The sequence below is a fragment of the Amphiprion ocellaris genome, chromosome 1 (assembly GCF_022539595.1).
Source record: "Amphiprion ocellaris isolate individual 3 ecotype Okinawa chromosome 1, ASM2253959v1, whole genome shotgun sequence".
In the NCBI taxonomy this organism is placed as follows: domain Eukaryota; kingdom Metazoa; phylum Chordata; class Actinopteri; family Pomacentridae; genus Amphiprion; species Amphiprion ocellaris.
Window position 1 is genome coordinate 42841352 of NC_072766.1, and position 19315 is coordinate 42860666.

General features: G+C 38.2%; 1 long non-coding RNA gene across 1 annotated transcript; it reads left to right on the forward strand.

Annotated features, from left to right (window-relative positions):
• Nucleotides 1–1897: 1897 nt before the first annotated feature.
• LOC129348543 (uncharacterized) lies at nucleotides 1898–18723 on the forward strand. The gene is made up of 3 exons (XR_008601120.1): nucleotides 1898–2351; nucleotides 8595–11790; nucleotides 14887–18723. It is a non-coding gene; the product is annotated as an uncharacterized LOC129348543 (long non-coding RNA).
• The last annotated feature ends 592 nt before the right edge of the window (nucleotides 18724–19315 follow it).

Consider the following 19315-nt stretch of genomic DNA (forward strand, 5'->3'; position numbering starts at 1 on the left):
GCAGCTAATGCTAACATCCAGCTAATGCTAACATGCAGGTAATGCTAACATGGTATAAATCCCACCATCTTAGTTTCGTATGTTAGCATCATGGCTAACGCTATTAACTAATTCACAGGAAGTGATCGGTATTTATTTTGATCATCGATTGTTTTGGTTGGTTTTAGGCAAAAAAAATTTGAAATAAAAGAAGTCAAATAATTTCAGATTTTAAAAAGTCAGCAAAGAAGTTAAAAATGCTGCTCTGGGTTTTGTTTTTGTCATTTTTTGTGTTGTTTTCCTGTTTTTTGTCTCTTTTTTGTGTTATTTTAAATCCGTCATCCATCTTTGGAACAGTATGTGGTATTTTTGTTTTGCTTTTTACATTTAAAACTCAACTTTTAAACCAATAAGGAACCAAAGCAAGCAAGAAAATTTCATTTTAAACCAATTTTGAGTTGTTTTATGCGGTGTATTAGTCACACTGGATGATTTTCTTCTATCATTTTAGACAAATTTCGTGTCATTTACGACATTTTTTTGTATTTTTTGACAACATTTTCAAATTTTAAGTAAGTTTTGAGTGATCTGCGACAATTTTTAAGTCAATTTGACAAAGTTTAAGTCTTTTTAGATCAGATTTTCTCATTTTAACCTAATTTCAATTTGATTTGGGTAAATTCCTCCTGACAAAAGACATCTCTGAGTTCTCTCCTTCTTCATGATGTTCTGGTTCCTCAGAGCTGCAGAACTTTAAATTAAAATGAACCTCAGTGAGTGTAAATGAGACTTTGAAAGTTGTCAGGTTTGAAGGTGTTTCTGGAGGCAGATTGTTCAGTTAAACGAGGATTCTGGTCATTTTCATTGGCTGTAATTTAAACAACGTGAATAAAAAGTGTTGTAAGAATCGTCCAGGACCAGTGGAAGTTGGATCAGACACTTTCCGTTCTGATGAAGCTCAGACTCTCTAACTGTTGTGTTTGTTGGATCTACAGAAGTGCAGCCGTCAGATTTCCCTGCATTAGTTGAACTAGTTTCCCTCCAATGACTGTCTGCTGACGTCTCCGTAAAGAAAACAAAGGACGAAAAAGCAATTAAGTGGAGTAATAAAAGCCCGAGTACCATAACATGCTACATTAAATATCTATCGGCCTCCATAAATTAGCAGCCAGCAGCTTCTTAAGCACTTTGTCACTGCGAGGTTGTTTACTGGAGAAAACTAATTGGACTTTTCCTGCAGCACAACAGGAAGTGTTGGTTTAGGAAACTCTTACTGTTGGCTCATTTAATGGGTTAGTTCATTAGAAAATACTGAAATTTGTTGTTTCTAAGCAACTGAAAGTGATTCTTGATTCTATGTTCAGGAAAATTTAGACTCACGATGTGAAGCACGGTGGTGGCAGCATCATGATGTGAAGCATGGTGGTGGCATCATGATGTGAAGCACGGTGGTGGCAGCATCATGATGTGAAGCATGGTGGTGGCAGCATCATGATGTGAAGCATGGTGGTGGCAGCATCATGATGTGAAGCACGGTGGTGGCAGCATCATGATGTGAAGCATGGTGGTGGCAGTATCATGATGTGAAGCATGGTGGTGGCAGCATCATGACATGAAGCATGGTGGTGGCAGCATCATGATGTGAAGCACGGTGGTGGCAGTATCATGATGTGAAGCATGGTGGTGGCAGCATCATGATGTGAAGCATGGTGGTGGCAGTATCATGATGTGAAGCACAGTGGTGGCAGCATCATGATGTGAAGCATGGTGGTGGCAGCATCATGATGTGAAGCATGGTGGTGGCAGCATCATGATGTGAAGCACGGTGGTGGCAGTATTATGATGTGAAGCATGGTGGTGGCAGCATCATGATGTGAAGCATGGTGGTGGCAGTATCATGATGTGAAGCACAGTGGTGGCAGCATCATGATGTGAAGCACGGTGGTGGCAGCATCATGATGTGAAGCATGGTGGTGGCAGTATTATGATGTGAAGCATGGTGGTGGCAGCATCATGACGTGAAGCACGGTGGTGGCAGCATCATGATGTTCCTCAGCAGCAGGTCCTGGAAGGCTTTTAAAGGTAGAGGGTAAATGAAATCCTGGAGGACAACCTGAAGATGAGACGTGGAGAAGATCAGTTTTCCAGGTTTCTTTAGATGTTCCTTGGTGAATCTTCAGCTGGTTCTTTGAAATGTTTCATTTCTTCAGTCTTGTGGAGGTGCAGATGTCTGATGGGAGCAAATGTTTGTTTTCAGGATGAGTTTCTGGTTCCTGCTGGTGGTTCTTCCTCAGAGATGACATCCTGATGCATGGTACCTGCTGTGAGGTAGCAGGGATAGCTAACCAATGGTGATCCAGCACTGCTACCAGGTGAGCCAATCAGAATGAACCTCTCAGTCCACCTGATTTGTTTACTTCCTCCTAAAATGTCTAAAAACTCACCAAATGTTCTGCTGTTAGAGTGGAAACAAGAGTCTCTATGCATTGACAGCCCCTGAGGATTACTGATGGTCCCCACAACTATCGGAGGATCCTTAGCGTTAGCATGCTGTAGGCTAATGTGGACTACTGCTAGCATTAGCTACAACTATGGCAGGATCAATAGGGTTAGCATGCTGTAGGCTAATGTGGGCTAATGTTAGCATTAGCTCCAACTATGGATCTATTGTGTTAGCATGTTGTAGGCTAATGTTGGCTAATGTTAGCATTAGCTACAACTATAAGAGGATCCTTAGTGTTAGCATGTTGTAGGCTAATGTGGGCTAATGCTAGCATTAGCTACAACTATAGGAGGATCCTTAGTGCTAGTGAGCTAATTTTAGCATTAGCTACAACTACAGGAGAATTCTTAGTGTTGGAACATCATGCACCTAATGTGGCTAATATTAGTTTTGATAGTTGTAGTCTTAGCAGTAGTGTGGCTAATATTAGCTTTGGTGGTAGTAGCAGTAGTGTGGCTAATATTAGCTTTGATGGTAGTAGTAGGAATGTGTCTAATGTTAGCTTTGATGATAGTAGTAGTAATGTTAGCTTTGTTGTTTTCATGTTAAATCTGAACTCAGCTGCTGTTTCCATCTGTTAGCTTCTGTTAGCATCTGTTAGCGTCTCTCCTGCTGTCTGTGCTCATTAAACTGTACTTTAATCCTCTCACTTTTTGAACAAAACAGTTGAGGACAAAATGAAGCAAAAACTCAAAGAAACATCTGGAAACATGAAAGATTTTTATTAATTTGCTAAAACGAGGAACAATATGGGACCTCAGAAATGTCATTAAGGAGTTCATTTGCTAATATTAGCAGTAAAAGTTCCTCCATCGTGGTTCCTCATCGCTGATAAAATCTCTTGTCCTGATTATTTTTTTCATGACGTGTTTAGTCTCAGTGTTGTAGTTTGACTTGAGGTGTTTGGACCATCTGTTAGCTCCGTTAGCTCCGTTAGCTCCAGTCATTGTGTTTTATTCTCTCTACTGCTAAAGACTCGCTGCTCTAATTAAAGCTCCTGTTTTCCTCCAGTTCTGAACTTTCTAATGCTGGTCTTTTGGTTCTGGGAGCCATTAAGCAGACCTGAGTCCACCTTAAGGAGCGACTCCATCACCGAGAACAAACAGCTCTTTAGGAAACCTCTGATGGATCTGCCGCCGCGTCCAGACGACCCGTTAGCGCCACCGCCGTCAGATTAATAAGCTGCTCTGTGGAGCGCTGCGGCGATTCAGCCTCGGGTTAATTAAACATTTACATATAGATGCCCGGCCATCCGTTGTAGCCGCAGATAATTTATACCATCAGCGTCGGCTTTAATCAGCAGCTGCAGGAGGCCGGTGTTAGCGTGTTAGCGTGCTCCGTGCTAATTGGCACCACGCTGGCTGCCGGAGCTCGGAGACAAACCGAGGTTCCTCCGTAATGTTCTGATGGGGTCCTGGTGGCCCCTGGATGAACCAAAACACGCGACTCTACGCCTTAAATGTCCTTAATTTGTTCATTACGTCCGACGAGCCTCCATGAATCAGAGGAAAGGGTCGTAGCCGCCGGTCTGGGATTTATTTATGGAACAGCAGCAGAAAACCGACTTCTGGAGGCTTTTAAGACTTTAGTTTCTGATCAGAGGACTAAAGTTGTTCAGTAGAACGTTTCTGGAACAGTTTGAGTCCTAAATAAACCTGTAGACTGTAGAATCTTTTGCTACGGTTCACAGTTTAAAGGATCAGCATTTTACTGTTATTGAACAAACGATGCTAATTAGCTAATGTTAGCATCAGAGCTACTAAACATCCTAGTGGTGAATTTGGTTTCTATGAGTCTATTTTTCAGATACGTGGTTTATTATGTTGTAGAAATGTTAAAATGTTGTCATTTGAATGTTTTGTTTTAATTGACCAACAGTTCAACTTAAACCTTTCAAAGAACAAACAGCAGATTCTGGTTCATTTTAATCTAAAGTCCTGCAGCCCTGAGGAACCAAAACATCATGAAGAAGGAGGGAGAACTCAGAGATGTCTAGAAATCAGAAAAAAATTATTCTTTGACTATTTATTTTACAAATTTGGTCCAAAATGATTCAAAATTTGGCCAAAATTAATAAAAATTTGTCTGAAACAAGCTAAAACATGTTTAAAATGTTTTGAAATTTGGCCAAAATGACTCAAAATTAGTCTGAAACGAACAAAAATGTCCAAAATTACTTAAAATTTGTTGGAAACTATTCAAAATTTGTTTAAAATGACTCAAAATTAGTCTGAAATTAAATACAATTCGTCCAAAATTATTTAAAATTTTGCCAAAATGACTCAAAAAATGTCCAAAATGATTCAAAATTTGTCCAAAATTATTTTAAATTTGTCTGAAACGAGCCAAAAAATAGTTAAAAATGAGTTCAAATGTGTCCAAAATTACTCAAAATTAGTCTGAAACGAACTACAAATTGTCCTAAATGATTTAAAATTTATCTAAAATGATTTAAAATTTGGCCAGAATGACTCAAAAATTGTCCAAAAGAGCTAAAAATTGTACAAAATGAGTTCAAGTTTCCACAGCTGGTTACCAGCACTGGAACTAATGTTGTCTCCTCAGACTTCTGTGGAGGTTCTCAGTCATCCAGGTCCTGGAGATGGTTGGAGCTTCAGGAGAAACCAGCTGGAGGTTCTGGAAGATGTTTCAGCTCCGACCATCTCCTCATCCTGATTGTCCTCTCGGTCTGAAGTTGTCCAAAGTAAGGTAGAACTTTACCAAAGTAACAATAAATTGTCAAAAATGGTCCACAATGACTCAGAACCTGTCTAAATTACAATGAAAACCATCCAAAATGACTTGAAAGTGATTAAAAATGACTCAAAAATTTGTTCAAAATGACAATTTTGACCCATTGGATGGTTTTTAGTCCATGTTTGAGTCTCCTCATCAGTAGAACATGTTCCTCCATGCTGGATGGATCTCCAGCTACTAGATGTTCCTCCATGCTGGATGGATCTCCAGCTACTAGATGTTCCTCCATGCTGGATGGATCTCCAGCTACTAGATGTTCCTCCATGCTGGATGGATCTCCAGCTACTAGATGTTCCTCCATGCTGGATGGATCTCCAGCTACTAGATGTTCCTCCATGCTGGATGGATCTCCAGCTACTAGATGTTCCTCCATGCTGGATGGATCTCCAGCTACTAGATCTTCTGTTCTCTGTTTCTGCTGCATTTATTTTATTCATCCTTAGCTTTGGTTTTCATCTGATGATCATTTTTAGACACATTTGAAGTCATTTTGAATCATTTTTGAGTCCTTGTGGATTATTTTATGTTATTTTAGATCAATTTAAGCCAATTTTAAGCAATATTTTGAAACGTTTTTGGAGGATTTATGTCATTTTGGACAAATTTTGTGCAATTTAGAAAATTTATCTCCATGTTTCCTCTCCAGACTTTTTCTTTCTACTCTTGTTTTTAACGTTTTGTGTCTCATTTTTGTCATTTTCTGTCAAATTTTTGTAATTTTCTGTCTAATTTTTGAAGTTTTGTGTCTCATTTTTGATGCTGTGTCTAATTTTTGTCATTTTCTGTCTCGTTTTTGTCGTTTTGTGTCTCATTTTTGATGTTTTCTGTCTTGTTTTTGTCATTTTCTGTCTCTTTCTGGTCGTTTCATCTCCTCATCTTGTAGATGTTTTTCTATTTCCATGTTTCCAGACTTCTCCTCTCTACTCTGGTCCTCAGCAGTAGAAGATGTTTCACCGTGCTGGATGGATCTCCAACAACAGATTTTAAATTTCATTCTATTTTCTGTCATAAAGTCAGTAATCTAGCACACAGTTTAAATTAGAATCCAGCTTCTTGTTGCTGTAAATGACCCTGAAAGGACAAATCTTACTAAAATAAACTCCACAGATTCCCTGGAAGTCGCTGCAGATTTCATCCGTCTCTGGTTGTTCTAATAATAAAAGTGTCTTCTTGATCTCGGGGGTTTTTCTGAAACAGTCTGAGATTGGAAGTCGTCGTGTTTCCTTAAATCACCTTTGAACCGTCAGCGTTGGAACATTAGAGGAGCTGCAGTCGTGTTTATTTGCTCTGTTGTCGGCTGTAATGAACTGACTTTAGCGCTCCCTGTTGTTCCGTCTGTCTGCAGGCTGTAAACACTCTTTAGATTTCTGCCGTTAAATATTCATGCCGCTGCTTTGAGAGTCAACAGGGTGTTTGCATTCTGACGCCGGCGACAGGCAAATATTAGAAGCTGCCGTCAGACACATGTTTACCAGGAAAATGGAAAAACATGTTAGTTTCAGGAGGATAAATGTGTAAATGTGGTGATTAGAGGGGAGAATGTGGACTTCGTTATCTCGTTAGGGCTTAATTAACTCATCGGGACGCTAACGAACCGACTGGATCTGGAACTGGAGCTAGAAAACAGAAGATGATAAAAGATAGAAAAACAGATTCAGTTGTTCAAATGGGATTAATTTCTTTTCATTTATTTCACCAAGATGTTAAAATCAAACATTTTAATTCAACACTGACAGTTTAATTTGTTAATTCAAGAAAAAAAGAACAAAAATATTTACAGATTTCTTCGTCAAATGTTATTAAATAATAAATTTAATCAGTAATTTCTGTTTTTCTTTGTTCAATATTATTAAAAATGACATTTAATCTTCACTGCTGGGCCTGAAAAAGCCAGAAACTGTAAAAACAGAAAGAATCGTCCAGATTTGAAGCATTGATGATCTTTAAATGCATCATGTTTGACGTCACATCTAGAAATTGAATCAAACCTGAGCTGGAAACTGACTGAGAACGTCTTTCTCCTGGTTCTAAATGTATTACCTGATCTTCTCTTCTAGTCTGTTTGAGATGCTTCAACTTCCTCCAGGAGGTTTCTCTGGTTCTGACTGATATGAGGAGTTCCAGGTTGTTATTCTCATTTATGACTGATGCTCCGTTTATCAACCAAGACTCTGAGCCTCGAGGTAATAGCTTGAAAACTGTCAAGTTCAGAATAGTTCAAGATTTTCATGGTTGTGAAACCGCCTGGTGAGGGATGAATCAAGACATTAATGTTGGATAAACTGCCTGGTGAGGGATGATTTAAGGTGTTAATCTTGGCTATGCTGCACATAGAGGGATAGAAATAGTTGTGAAGGGATGATTTAAAATGTTAACGGTTTCCAAACTACCTGGTGAGGGATGATTTCAGGTTTTAATGTTTACGAAACTATTTGGTGAAGGGTGATTGTTAGTCGTCGTGTAGCTGCCTGGAGAGGGATGAGTGTTGTGAAAATACCTGGTAGGAGAGGATTTAAGGAGTTAATGTTAACTATACTGCCTGGTGGAGAATGATTAATGATGCTTCTGGTCATGAAACTGCCTGGTGAGAGATGATTTAAGATGTTAATAGTTGTGGAAGTACCTGGAGAGGGGCGATTCAAGATGTCAATGGTTGTGAAACTGCCTGGTGAAGGTGACTTTAAGGCATTTATGTTGGCTGAACTGCCCAGAGAGGGAGGATTTAAAGTATTAATGGTTTTCAAACAACCTGATGAGTGAGGTTTCAAGGTGTTCATAGCTGTTAAACTACCTGGTGAGGAGTGATTTGAGGTGTGTAATAATGTTTACAAAACTATTTGGTGAAGGGTGATTGTTAGTGGTTGGGAAACTGTCTGGTAACGGAGGATTCAAGGTGTTAATATTTGTGAAACTACCTGGTGAGAGATCTCAGGACTGAACTATGCGTACCTGGTAAATGTACCACCTGTCTGTTTACAGATTAATGCTCCAGTTTTCAGATGTTCCTGACTGATTCAGTAAATCAGTGTTTCCTGTTTTATAGCGACTTCTAAAGTTCCAGATATCTGGACTAAATCTCTGTGGTTTTTCCAGTAAATGTCTGTTTAACTTGATATGAAAATGTACCTTTTCTTTTTGCCACTGCCAAGGACTTTAACCATTTAATTTAAAGCTGTAAACGACATGAAAATACAAACAGGAAGTGGTTTCCTGTCTGTTCAGGGTATCAGGTTAAATCAGAACGACGCTGATTGATGTAAACATGTTTCTGGGTATTTAAACTCCGTCTGTCTGAGACTTTAAAACGCTGCAGATCGTGATTTCAGAGCTTCGTTTTCCGTCCGTTTGTCTGCAGGAGTATCCAGACAGACGTGGAATAAATGGAACAGGAAGCGGCAGCGTCCTGCTTCCTGTTGGGAGAAGTGACAGCCCGTCTAATTGGGATTAATCAACTGGCAGCTCGGCTGAGGAGGAACGGCATTGACCCAGAGAGAGAGGTGTGTTCTGCCCCGGGCCGCCGCCATTCATCTCCTCCATCATTATTCCACCACAGAAGAAGAACAAGGAGCTGCTTTAGGATTCCTGGGTCAAGAACGAGAAGAGAAACCGAACTAATCAAAAAGGAAAGGAAAAGAGCAGCACATGACAGTTTTCCAGCGAGCAGCAGCAGCAGCGCCGCTACATTATTCTTTTTTATTCTTCCTCTCGCAGCGTCGCTTTGAATTACAGACGAACGTTTCTACTGAGAGCCGGCGTCGCTGAGGAAAAAATCAAAAATTCATCTAAGAGACTTTCAGGAAGGGAAAGAGGCGAGGAGGAGGAGGAAGAAGAGGAAGGCTTCGGCTGGAACCAACATTTGCAGAAAGTTCCAGCTCCTTAAGCAATTATTAGCGGTGATAGTTTGACATGTTCAAGAGTTGTCAACAACTGGCTTTAAACTAAAGTACAAAGCAGAAATAAACAGAGCCGGCAGTGGAATTAACTTGAGGGATGTGAGGAGGCCATGAATTAAACATGAGCAGCTCCTTCTACTTCTTCTTCTTCTTCTTCTGCACAGATCCAGACATCAGGAGGAGGAACGCTGTAAAAACCGACGGGTTCTGGTGTCGGTCGGCTTCAGGACGGAGGAGAGACGAAGAGAAATGATCAGAATTACAATCACTTTAATTAGTATCACAGCAGCTAGAGAAGTTAAAACTGAAATCTAAACACATCTAAAGATGGTTTGGTTGTTTTTTAAACCTCTGAGTAACATCACTTAAATGTCTAATTAATCTGTATTCTATCATCTCTTGAATAAGTTCAGAATTTCTGAGAATTTTTCCTTCAAATTTTATGAAAGGACATATTTAAAATCCCGGCTGTAAAGTAGAAACTGAACAGCTGTGATTCCAGTCAGTCTAACTGATGAACATGGTTCTAAATGAGCTGAACAGCAGAACGTTCTCAGTCCTGGACCTATGGACTGGGTCTATCTATGTCTGCATCATGGCTCCACATTGACATCTGAAAAGTGAGACATTCAAAATTAACAAAGAATTTGTGCAAAATGACTCAAAAATAAGTAAAAATGATCCAGAATGATTCAACATGTGACCAAGTGACTTAAAATCCATCCAAAATGACTCGATATCTGTCTGCATCATGGCTCCACAGGGAGAAGAACTGAACAGAGGAAGACAAAAATTTGATGTTTAAAATTGCTCAAAATTAGTCTAAAATGATGTTAGATATGTACAAGACTCCGACATTTTTCATATTTGCTCAAAATTTGTCCAAATCGAGTCAAAACTTGTCAAAAACCACTGAAACTTTCAGAATAAGTAAACATTACTCAAAAGGACGCGATATGGAAAAGAACTAAACAGAGGAAGAGAAACATCTGACTGAGAGACTCGACAAAGATGGAAAAAGATCCAGGAAGATCAGTGAGCAACTAAAAACCAGTGAAGCACAGAGTCAGCAGGAATCAGGAGGTCTAGAAGGAGTCATAGTACCACTAATCAGGAGGTATAGAAGGAGTCATAGTACCACTAATCAGAAGGTCTAGAAGAAGTCATAGTACCACTAATCAGGAGGTCTAGAAGGAGTCATAGTTCCACTAATCAGGAGGTCTAGAAGGAGTCATAGTTCCACTAATCAGGAGGTCTAGAAGGAGTCATAGTACCACTAATCTGAGGTCTAGAAGGAGTCATAGTTCCACTAATCAGAAAGTCTAGAAGGAGTCATAGTTCCACTAATCAGGAGATCTAGAAGGAGTCGTAGTTCCACTAATCAGGAGGTCTAGAAGGAGTCGTAGTTCCACTAATCAGGAGGTCTAGAAGGAGTCGTAGTTCCACTAATCAGGAGGTCTAGAAGGAGTCATAGTTCCACTAATCAGGAGGTCTAGAAGGAGTCATTGTTCCACTAATCAGGAGGTCTAGAAGGAGTCATAGTACCACTAATCTGAGGTCTAGAAGGAGTCATAGTTCCACTAATCAGAAAGTCTAGAAGGAGTCATAGTTCCACTAATCAGGAGGTCTAGAAGGAGTCGTAGTTCCACTAATCAGGAGGTCTAGAAGGAGTCGTAGTTCCACTAATCAGGAAGTCTAGAAGGAGTCATAGTACCACTAATCAGGAGGTCTAGAAGGAGTCATAGTTCCACTAATCAGGAGGTCTAGAAGGAGTCGTAGTTCCACTAATCAGGAGGTCTAGAAGGAGTCGTAGTTCCACTAATCAGGAAGTCTAGAAGGAGTCATAGTTCCACTAATCAGGAGGTCTAGAAGGAGTCATAGTTCCACTAATCAGGAGGTCTAGAAGGAGTCATAGTACCACTAATCTGAGGTCTAGAAGGAGTCATAGTTCCACTAATCAGAAAGTCTAGAAGGAGTCATAGTTCCACTAATCAGGAGGTCTAGAAGGAGTCGTAGTTCCACTAATCAGGAGGTCTAGAAGGAGTCGTAGTTCCACTAATCAGGAAGTCTAGAAGGAGTCATAGTTCCACTAATCAGGAGGTCTAGAAGGAGTCATAGTTCCACTAATCAGAGCTCCTAAAATGACTCCACAGACAGTGAACTACTTTCTCCATCCAGCTGTAAAAACAGACAGCAGCTGCTTCAGACTTGGCTCAGGGGTTCTCCGTGGAAACCAGAGTTAGTGTGAAGCTCAGACAGTGTGAAGGAACCTTCAGAACATCAACCTCTATGGACGGAGGACCAGAACTAAACCTGGTTGCTGCTCAGAACTAAACTTCCAGATGAAAGTTTGCTGAAGAACATGAGAAGAAGCCTGATGGATGTTGGAGAACATTCTTTGGTCAGATGAAGATCAATGAGTTGGGCTCAGATGGAGTCAAGATGTTTGGTGAGAACCTGACCAGGACTACCACAGTAGATGCATAGTCCTGACAGTGAGGAGGATTTTGTGTCTCTTTGTTGTTCTTCATCAGTAAATTGTCCTAAGGTTGTGTAGAATTTATCTCCTGGTTCTTGTATCTCACTGATAATTAATTTCTTCTTGTTTCCTCCAGTGGTTTCCAAGCCGTGGGTCGTGTCCCTGTGAAGGGTCACCAGGTGAACATGGGGGTGGGTCTCTACCTGGTAATGAGCTGCTGTGGTGTTTTAGTGTTTAATGGGGCAGCAGCTGCTTCCTTCGTCCCCTGAGGGCTTTAATCATTTCATTCACTCCCATGTTTCACTCCACAATGTTTTCAAGCTGCTGTGCTAATTAGCAAAGCGCTAAAGACATAAAAGACTCCAGTTTCATCTCTTTAATCTCTGATTCCTTCGTAGTTCCTGGAAATGGAAATAAACATCCGAGTAGATCTTTTATTATTTAAACTGTCATTTTAAATCTTGTTTCTCTGCTTCTGTTGATCAGCAGCGGTTTGGATTCACTGACGTTCTTCTAGTTTATTATTAATGATCAGGTTCGTCTTCCTTCATATTAAACCTTATTACTGAGGAATTAAAAGCAGCTTTAATCCTCGTGTCGTCCTGCAGGTCAAATTCACCTGTTTTAAAGTTTGAAAATGTGGGGGAAAAAAATTTCACAGTGAAACTTCTGATGTCCACATTTTCAACATTTTGAGAAATTTTTGAACATTTATTGGTGGAAAAAAAAGATATTTTAAAAATGTTTCTTAATAACATTCACATAAAAATGAACCAAAATCCAGCGAAATTCACTGGACTTCGGTTGATTTTTATGTGAATGTTATTAAAGAAAATATTAGACGTTTTACTGATATATATGGAATCACTTTAGATATTTTTGGGATTTTTTGGAAGATTTTTACTCATTTTTTGAAAACATTTACAAGAATTTTCTTGCCAAATTTGGGGGATTTTTTTTAAAAATAAAACTTTTAAGGGAAACTTTTAAGGAATTCTTGCAATGTTCTTCCTGAGGGTTTTTGCAAGTTTTCAAAAATTTAGGGAATTTTTTTGCTGAATTTTTGGATTTTTTTCAGACAAGGAAATAATATTTTTGGTGCCTGTAAATGAGGACAACAGGAGGGTTAATATTTCATATCAGCTCTTCTCTGCTTTTTATCTGGATTCAAACTGACTTGATTAAAATCATCAGAATCACTGATTTCTGTGAAGGAAACTAGAACCAGAATTAATATGAATCCAGGTCAAGTTTAGTTAAATTTACACTAAAACCTACAAATTTAGAGATAATTCTCCTTTCATGGTAGAAGAACAAAATTCAGTTTCTCTTTGAGATGTTTTATGCTGATTTTCAATCTTTTTGTGGCCAATCTGCATTTTTTCATGTCTGTTTTGACTCTTTTATTGTCTGTATTCCGTCTTTATTGTCGTCTTTTTGATTTGATTTCAATTTTTACAATAAGTTTGTCTTTCTGTGGATCTTTTCATCTTTTTTCTGCTTATTTTTTCATCTGTTTGTTGTTCCTTTGCTTCTTTTTATGGTCATTTTTTATTATTTCGTGGTTCTTTTGTGTCTTTTTGTGTTTTTTCTAAAGATTGTGTGGTGGTTTTGCATTATTTTATGGATCTTTGTAGTAGTTTTGCATCTTTTGCTTCTTGTTTTGTGTCTTTTTGTGGCTTTTTAAAATCTTTTTGTGCTTGTTTTGCATGTCTTTGTTGTTCTTTTGCTTCTTCTTCTGGTCATTTTGTCTCATTTTGTGTTTTTTTTTCATGCGTTTGTGGTCATTTTTTTGTCATTTTTTGTATTTTGGTTCCTATTAAGTCTTTCGATGGTTGTTTTCTATCTCTGTTGTTGTTTTGTTTCTTTTTGTGGCTCTTTTCAATCTTTTTCTGCTCTTTATTTCATCTCTTCATTGTTCCTTTGCTTCTTTTTATGATCTTTTTGTATTTTTGGTGGTTGTTTTGCATCTTTTTGTGTGTTTTAGTAAAGGTTGTGAGGTGGTTTTTCATCTTTCCATGGTTCTTTTGCATGTTTTTGTCGTAGTTTTGCATCATTTGCTCACCATTTTGTGTCTTTTTGTGTCTTTTTAAAATCTTTTTGTGCTTGTTTTGCGTGTCTTTGTTGTACTTTTGCTTCTTCTAGTCGTTTTGTCTCATTGTGTGGTTATTGTGCATCATTTTGCATCTTTATTCCGTTCATTTTGTATCTGTGGTATTTTTGCATCTTTGAAGTTCTTTGCATCTTTTGGTGGTTGTGTTGAATTTTTTGTGGTTCTTTTTGCTTTTCTTCTTTTTGATGTTTGTATCATTTATTGGTTCTTTTAGACCTTTTTGTGTTTTAGTTTTCCATCTTTGTAGGATTTTTGCATCTTCTTGTCGTCATGTGAAATCTTTTGTTGGTCGCCTTGTACCTTTTTTGTGGCAGTTTTTTGTGTTCTTGTGGTTCTTTTCCATGTTTTTCTGATCATTCTGAGCCTCTCTAGTTCTTTGTCATATTGTTGCTTCTTTAGCTGCCATTGTGTGTCTTTTTGTGTTTTAGTTTTCCATCTCTGCAGGTGTTTTGAATCTTTTTGTTTGTTGTGAACGTTGTGTGGTGGTTTTGCATCATTTTGTTGTTCTTTTGCTCGTCTTTGTCGTAGTTTTGCAGCTTTTGTTCACTGTTTTGTGTCTTTTTGTGCTTGTTTTGCGCCTCTTTGTTGCTTTTTTGCTTTTTAATTTCATTCATTTTGTGTCTGTGGTTGTTTCGCTTTGGTCTGTGTCCATCTTGCATCATTTTGTGGTTTGTTTTCATGTGTTTGTGGTCATTTTTTGCCATTTTATTTTAGATTTGTGTCTTTTATGGTAGTTTTTGTGTCTTTGAAGTTGTTTTGCATCTTTTGGTTTTGAATATTTTTTCATTCTTTTTGCTTTTCTTCTTTTTGTCGTCTTACATCTCTGTAGTTCTTGTTCATTTCTTTGTCATCATTTTGCATCTTTAGCTGCTGTTGTGTGTCTTTTTGTGTTTTTGTTTTCCATCTTTTAGGTGCTTTGAATCTTTTTGTCTTTGTTGTAACGCTGTGTGGTGGTTTTGTGTCATTTTGTGGTTGTGTTTTATGTTTTTGTTGTCGTCTTTTGTCTCTGTCTGAATGTTCTCCGTTGATCGATGAGTTCATTTCCGTATCTTCTCCTGTATTATTCCTCTGACTGAAGAACAGACGGATGTTTTTTCCGTCTCCGTTGTGAGTTCTAGTTTATCTCTGAACAGAAACCAGCTCATCTTTTCTTCCTCTACAGATCTGAAGTGTTTCTTTCCTTGTCTAATCCGCCGGGTCGTCCTGAGGAGGGACGGGTTAATGCAGGAGGCGACGCCGCCGAGCGGAACAATTCGAGATGTACGCCGCCTCGCCGTCCAAGACTCACATCATTACTGAGAGCCGAGCCGAGGCCGATTAATCCGCCTCCGACTAATCCGTCCCTCTGTGATCAGAATCTGGTGATTGGTTCAAACGTCGGATCAGAGCAGCAGGTTGACGGAGACGGAGAGACGGAGAGACGGAGACGAGATTTCGACGTCCATGGATGTTCACGTCTCTGAGAGGAAAGATTCTGATTCATGTTTAAATAAAACACTTCAGACATGAAACAGAAAAACAGCAGACACACAACAACACAACAACACAGACTCACACAGCCGGTTTCCGTGTCGCTAACGTGTCACTTCCTGTTCGTTTTGTTCTGATTGTTTCGTGTCTTTGTGGTGAACTTTTGTCTCTTTTTGTCTCATTGTCCCCTTCATTCTTTTTCGTCACCAGCTTTATGTCAATTATTGTCTCTTTATCATTGTTTTTTAAATCTTTCTCTAACTTTCTACTTATTCTTCTATTTGTCATCAACTTTTGTCTCTATCTGGTCATTTTTGTCTCTTTTAGGTCAACTTTCGTCTCTTTGCGGTAATTTTTTGTGTCTATATGATCATGTTTTTCTCTCATGGTGTCCAGTTTTTGTGTCTTTTGTGTCCAAAGTGTGTCTTTCTGGCCATCTTTTGTTTCTTTTCAGTCAACTTTTGTCTCTTTGTGCTAATTTTTTGACTTTTTATGATCATGTTTTTGTCTCATGGTGTCCAGTTTTTGTATCTTTAGTGTCCAAAGTGTCTTTTTCAGGTCATTTTCTATCTTTTTGCATCTTTAGTCATTTTTGTGTTTTTGTGTGCAACTTGTGTTTCTTTTTAGTCATTTTTGTGGTTGTCTTCCGTCTCATTTTGTGCGTCGCTGTAGTTGGTTTGTGGTCAGTTGTGTTTCCCATTTTTGTCTTTTTTTAGCCAACTTTTGTCTCTTTGTGGTAATTTTTTGTGTCTTTATGATCATGTTTTTGTCTCATGGGGTCCAATTTTTGTGTCTTTTGTGTCCAAAATGTCTTTGTAGTCATTTTTTTGTGGTTATCTTTCGTCTCATTTGTCTCCAGACATTTTGTGTAGTTGGTTTGTGGTTGGTTGTGTAATTCTTTGATCCTTTATTGGACCCACAACTGTCTTTACATTCGTCCAAACACAAACTAACCGTCCTTAAACTAAACTGACTCCTGGGTCAGTTTTTGAGTTCATTTAGAGTTTTGTTGCATTTTTACTCCAGTTATGAACATTTAATGGTTAAACACTGGGAATAAAAGTGGATTTTTAATTAGAAACATGAAGGCCGTGAAGGAACTTTGATGAATTCTGAGTTCCAGTCAGAAGACTTTCCATCTTGATGTTTATCTTCAGCCGCTGCAGTTTCCTGATAATTTCCTAAAAATGACAAATAATAATTCCCTCTGGAGGAAAAACAATTAAAGCCGCTGAGACGCTGCAGAACGGAGTGTCAGCCGGTAAATTAATATTTGTGGAAGCAGAAAATAAAGCGGCCGTGAGGAGTTTAGCAGCGTCTCCATCCATCAGCAGCTAATTCAGAAAAACAGCCATAATTTAAGTCGTCCTCCAGAATCCATCAACATGAAGAATCCAGCAGCTCCTCAGCGATCAGCAGCCATGAGTAAACACAGAACGCTGGATCGGCACTTTAGCCACCGCTATTAACCGCCAGTTATTTATTTCTCTGTTATTAACGCTGGACGGGATATTATTCTAATTACAACCGACCAATGAGCAGCCGCCGCCGCTGCAGCCTCGTTCCATCAGCGAGACTTTCACACCATGACGCTGATTCAACGAGACACCAGAGTAGCTGCAGAGGTCAGGGAGTCTCCGTCTGGAACTGGCCAATCAGAGGACAGCACCGGCCAATCAGAGGAGACATATATCCAATTAGGGGGCCACATCAACGGTTTCGCAATCGTAGTTTAGCATATTAACATGCTAGCATCAGCTAGTTTGACTGTATTAATCTTATTGGTTGCTCAATTTTATTTTAGTGTATTAGCATGCTAGCATCAGCTAATTAGCATGCATAATACTAATCCTGGTCTTTATCTTAATTTAGCACCTTAGCATGCTAGCATCAGCTAATAGGCATACAGACTGTGTGCTTGATTTTTGTTTGGCATATTAGCACACTACTATCAGCTAATTACACTGTATAATATTTATTGGTTTCCCAGTCTTAGTTTAGTATATTAGCATGCTAACATTAATTAGTTAGAATATAATGCTTACTGGCTTCCCAATCTTAGCTTAGCATATTAGCATGTTAACATCCGCTTATGAGCATACATGACACTTAGCCTGGTCCTCATCTTAAATTTAGCATCTTAGCATGCTAGCCTCAGCTAAAATGCATATAGAATGCTTATTGTTTCTTGAACTTAGCTTAGCAAATTAGCACACTAGCATCAACTAATTTGACTGTATAATATTTATTGGTTTCCCAGTTTTAGTTTAGCATATTAGCTATTAGCATGCTAACATCAGCTAATAAGCATACAGAATGCTTCTTCCTGATCTTAGTTGGTTTCCCAATTTTAGTTTAACGTATTAGCATGCTAACATCAGCTAATTAGCATGTATGACCCTTATCCTGGTCCTCATCTTAATTTAACATCTTAGCATGCTAGCATCAGCTAATAGGCATACAGTAAGCTTAATATATTCTTGATCTTAGTTTAGCATACTAGCACGCCAACATCAGCTAATTGGCATGGATAATGCTTAGTTTAGCATACTAGCATGCCGACATCAGCTAATTAGCACGCATAATGCTTATTCTGTTCCTAGTCAATTTAGCATCTTTGCATGCTAGCATCAGCTCGTAAGCATACAGAATGCTTATTGTATTCTCATTCTTAGTTTGGCATATTAGCATGCTAACATTAGCAAATTAGACCGTAAAATATGTATTGGTTTCCCAATCTTAGTTTAGCGCATTAGCACACTAGCATCAGCTAATTAGACTGTATAAAACTTTTTAGTTTCCCAGTCTCAATTTAGCATATTAGCATGCTAATATTGGCTAATTAGCATAACAGTTTAGGCTAACAAGAAGACAGTTCATCCTCTGGGGAACACAAGCACCTGCAGAAGTTAGTTCATGTTGGCACAAGAGAAAAACTCGACCAGAGTCGGTGGTTTTCATTCTCTGGGGCTCATGAATGAGGAAACGAAATATTGTGGAGATGATCCAGTAGTTGCTGAACTAAATGTTGTGGAGATGATCCAGTAGTTGTTGCACTAAATGTTGTGGAGATGATCCAGTAGTTGTTGACGTATTTTCATATGACTAGCTGCTAACGTGGCAAAAATGAGGCCGTTAGCTTCGGTTTGACGCCTCAAATCTAAACTCATAAAATGAGGATGTTGAGTCGTCATAAGTGCTGTTTGACAGTTTATAGAGAGGAGGAGGAGGAGGAGGAGGTCTGATAATAGGATTTAATTTATCACCTAAAGTACCCGTCGACCTCTGAACGTCCCGACGCCTCCATCACCTCCTCAGCTGCTCCCGTTAATTGTTGGAGCTCAGAGAGGAAAATGGAAATCAGCCCGAGTCATAATGAATGGAGGGAGGACATCACTCTGCTGCTGCTGATGCAACACACACACAGAAATACACACTAAAATACACACATATAGATATATAGCATATAGAAACACACTAGCACACACCACATTAGTACTCGATTACTTTGCAGTTACTGCAGCAGATAAAACTGGAGACTTTGAAGACTTTAAAAAAATCATATTTTACATTTTTTTATCATATATATATATATATATATATATAGATAGATAGATAGATAGATAGATAGATAGATAGATAGATAGATAGATAGATATGATGTTTTCAAAAGTAAATTTTAAAAAAAATTGCTAAAATTTTGTAATATTTTGTCATATTTTTATATTTAGTGATACAAGATTTTAAACCTATAGTTTTGTCATTTCTAAAAATATATTGGTGGTATTTCTAATATGTTTAGATTTTATTCTGTTTTGACTTTATGTTGATATTTTTTATGTTTTGTCATTTTTAGCAACGTTTCCAAAATATTTAGTAAAAAGATTCAAATGTTTATATGTTTTAATAATTTTATTTATATATGAAAATATAAACAAAATTATCAAAAATGAACTAATGTTTATATATTTTTTGATAATTTTGTTTATTTATATATATATATATATATATATATATATATATATATATATATATATATATATATATATATATATATATATATATATATAAATAAACTTGTATTTTTATTTTCAGATGTTTTGATGCACAAATTGAAAATG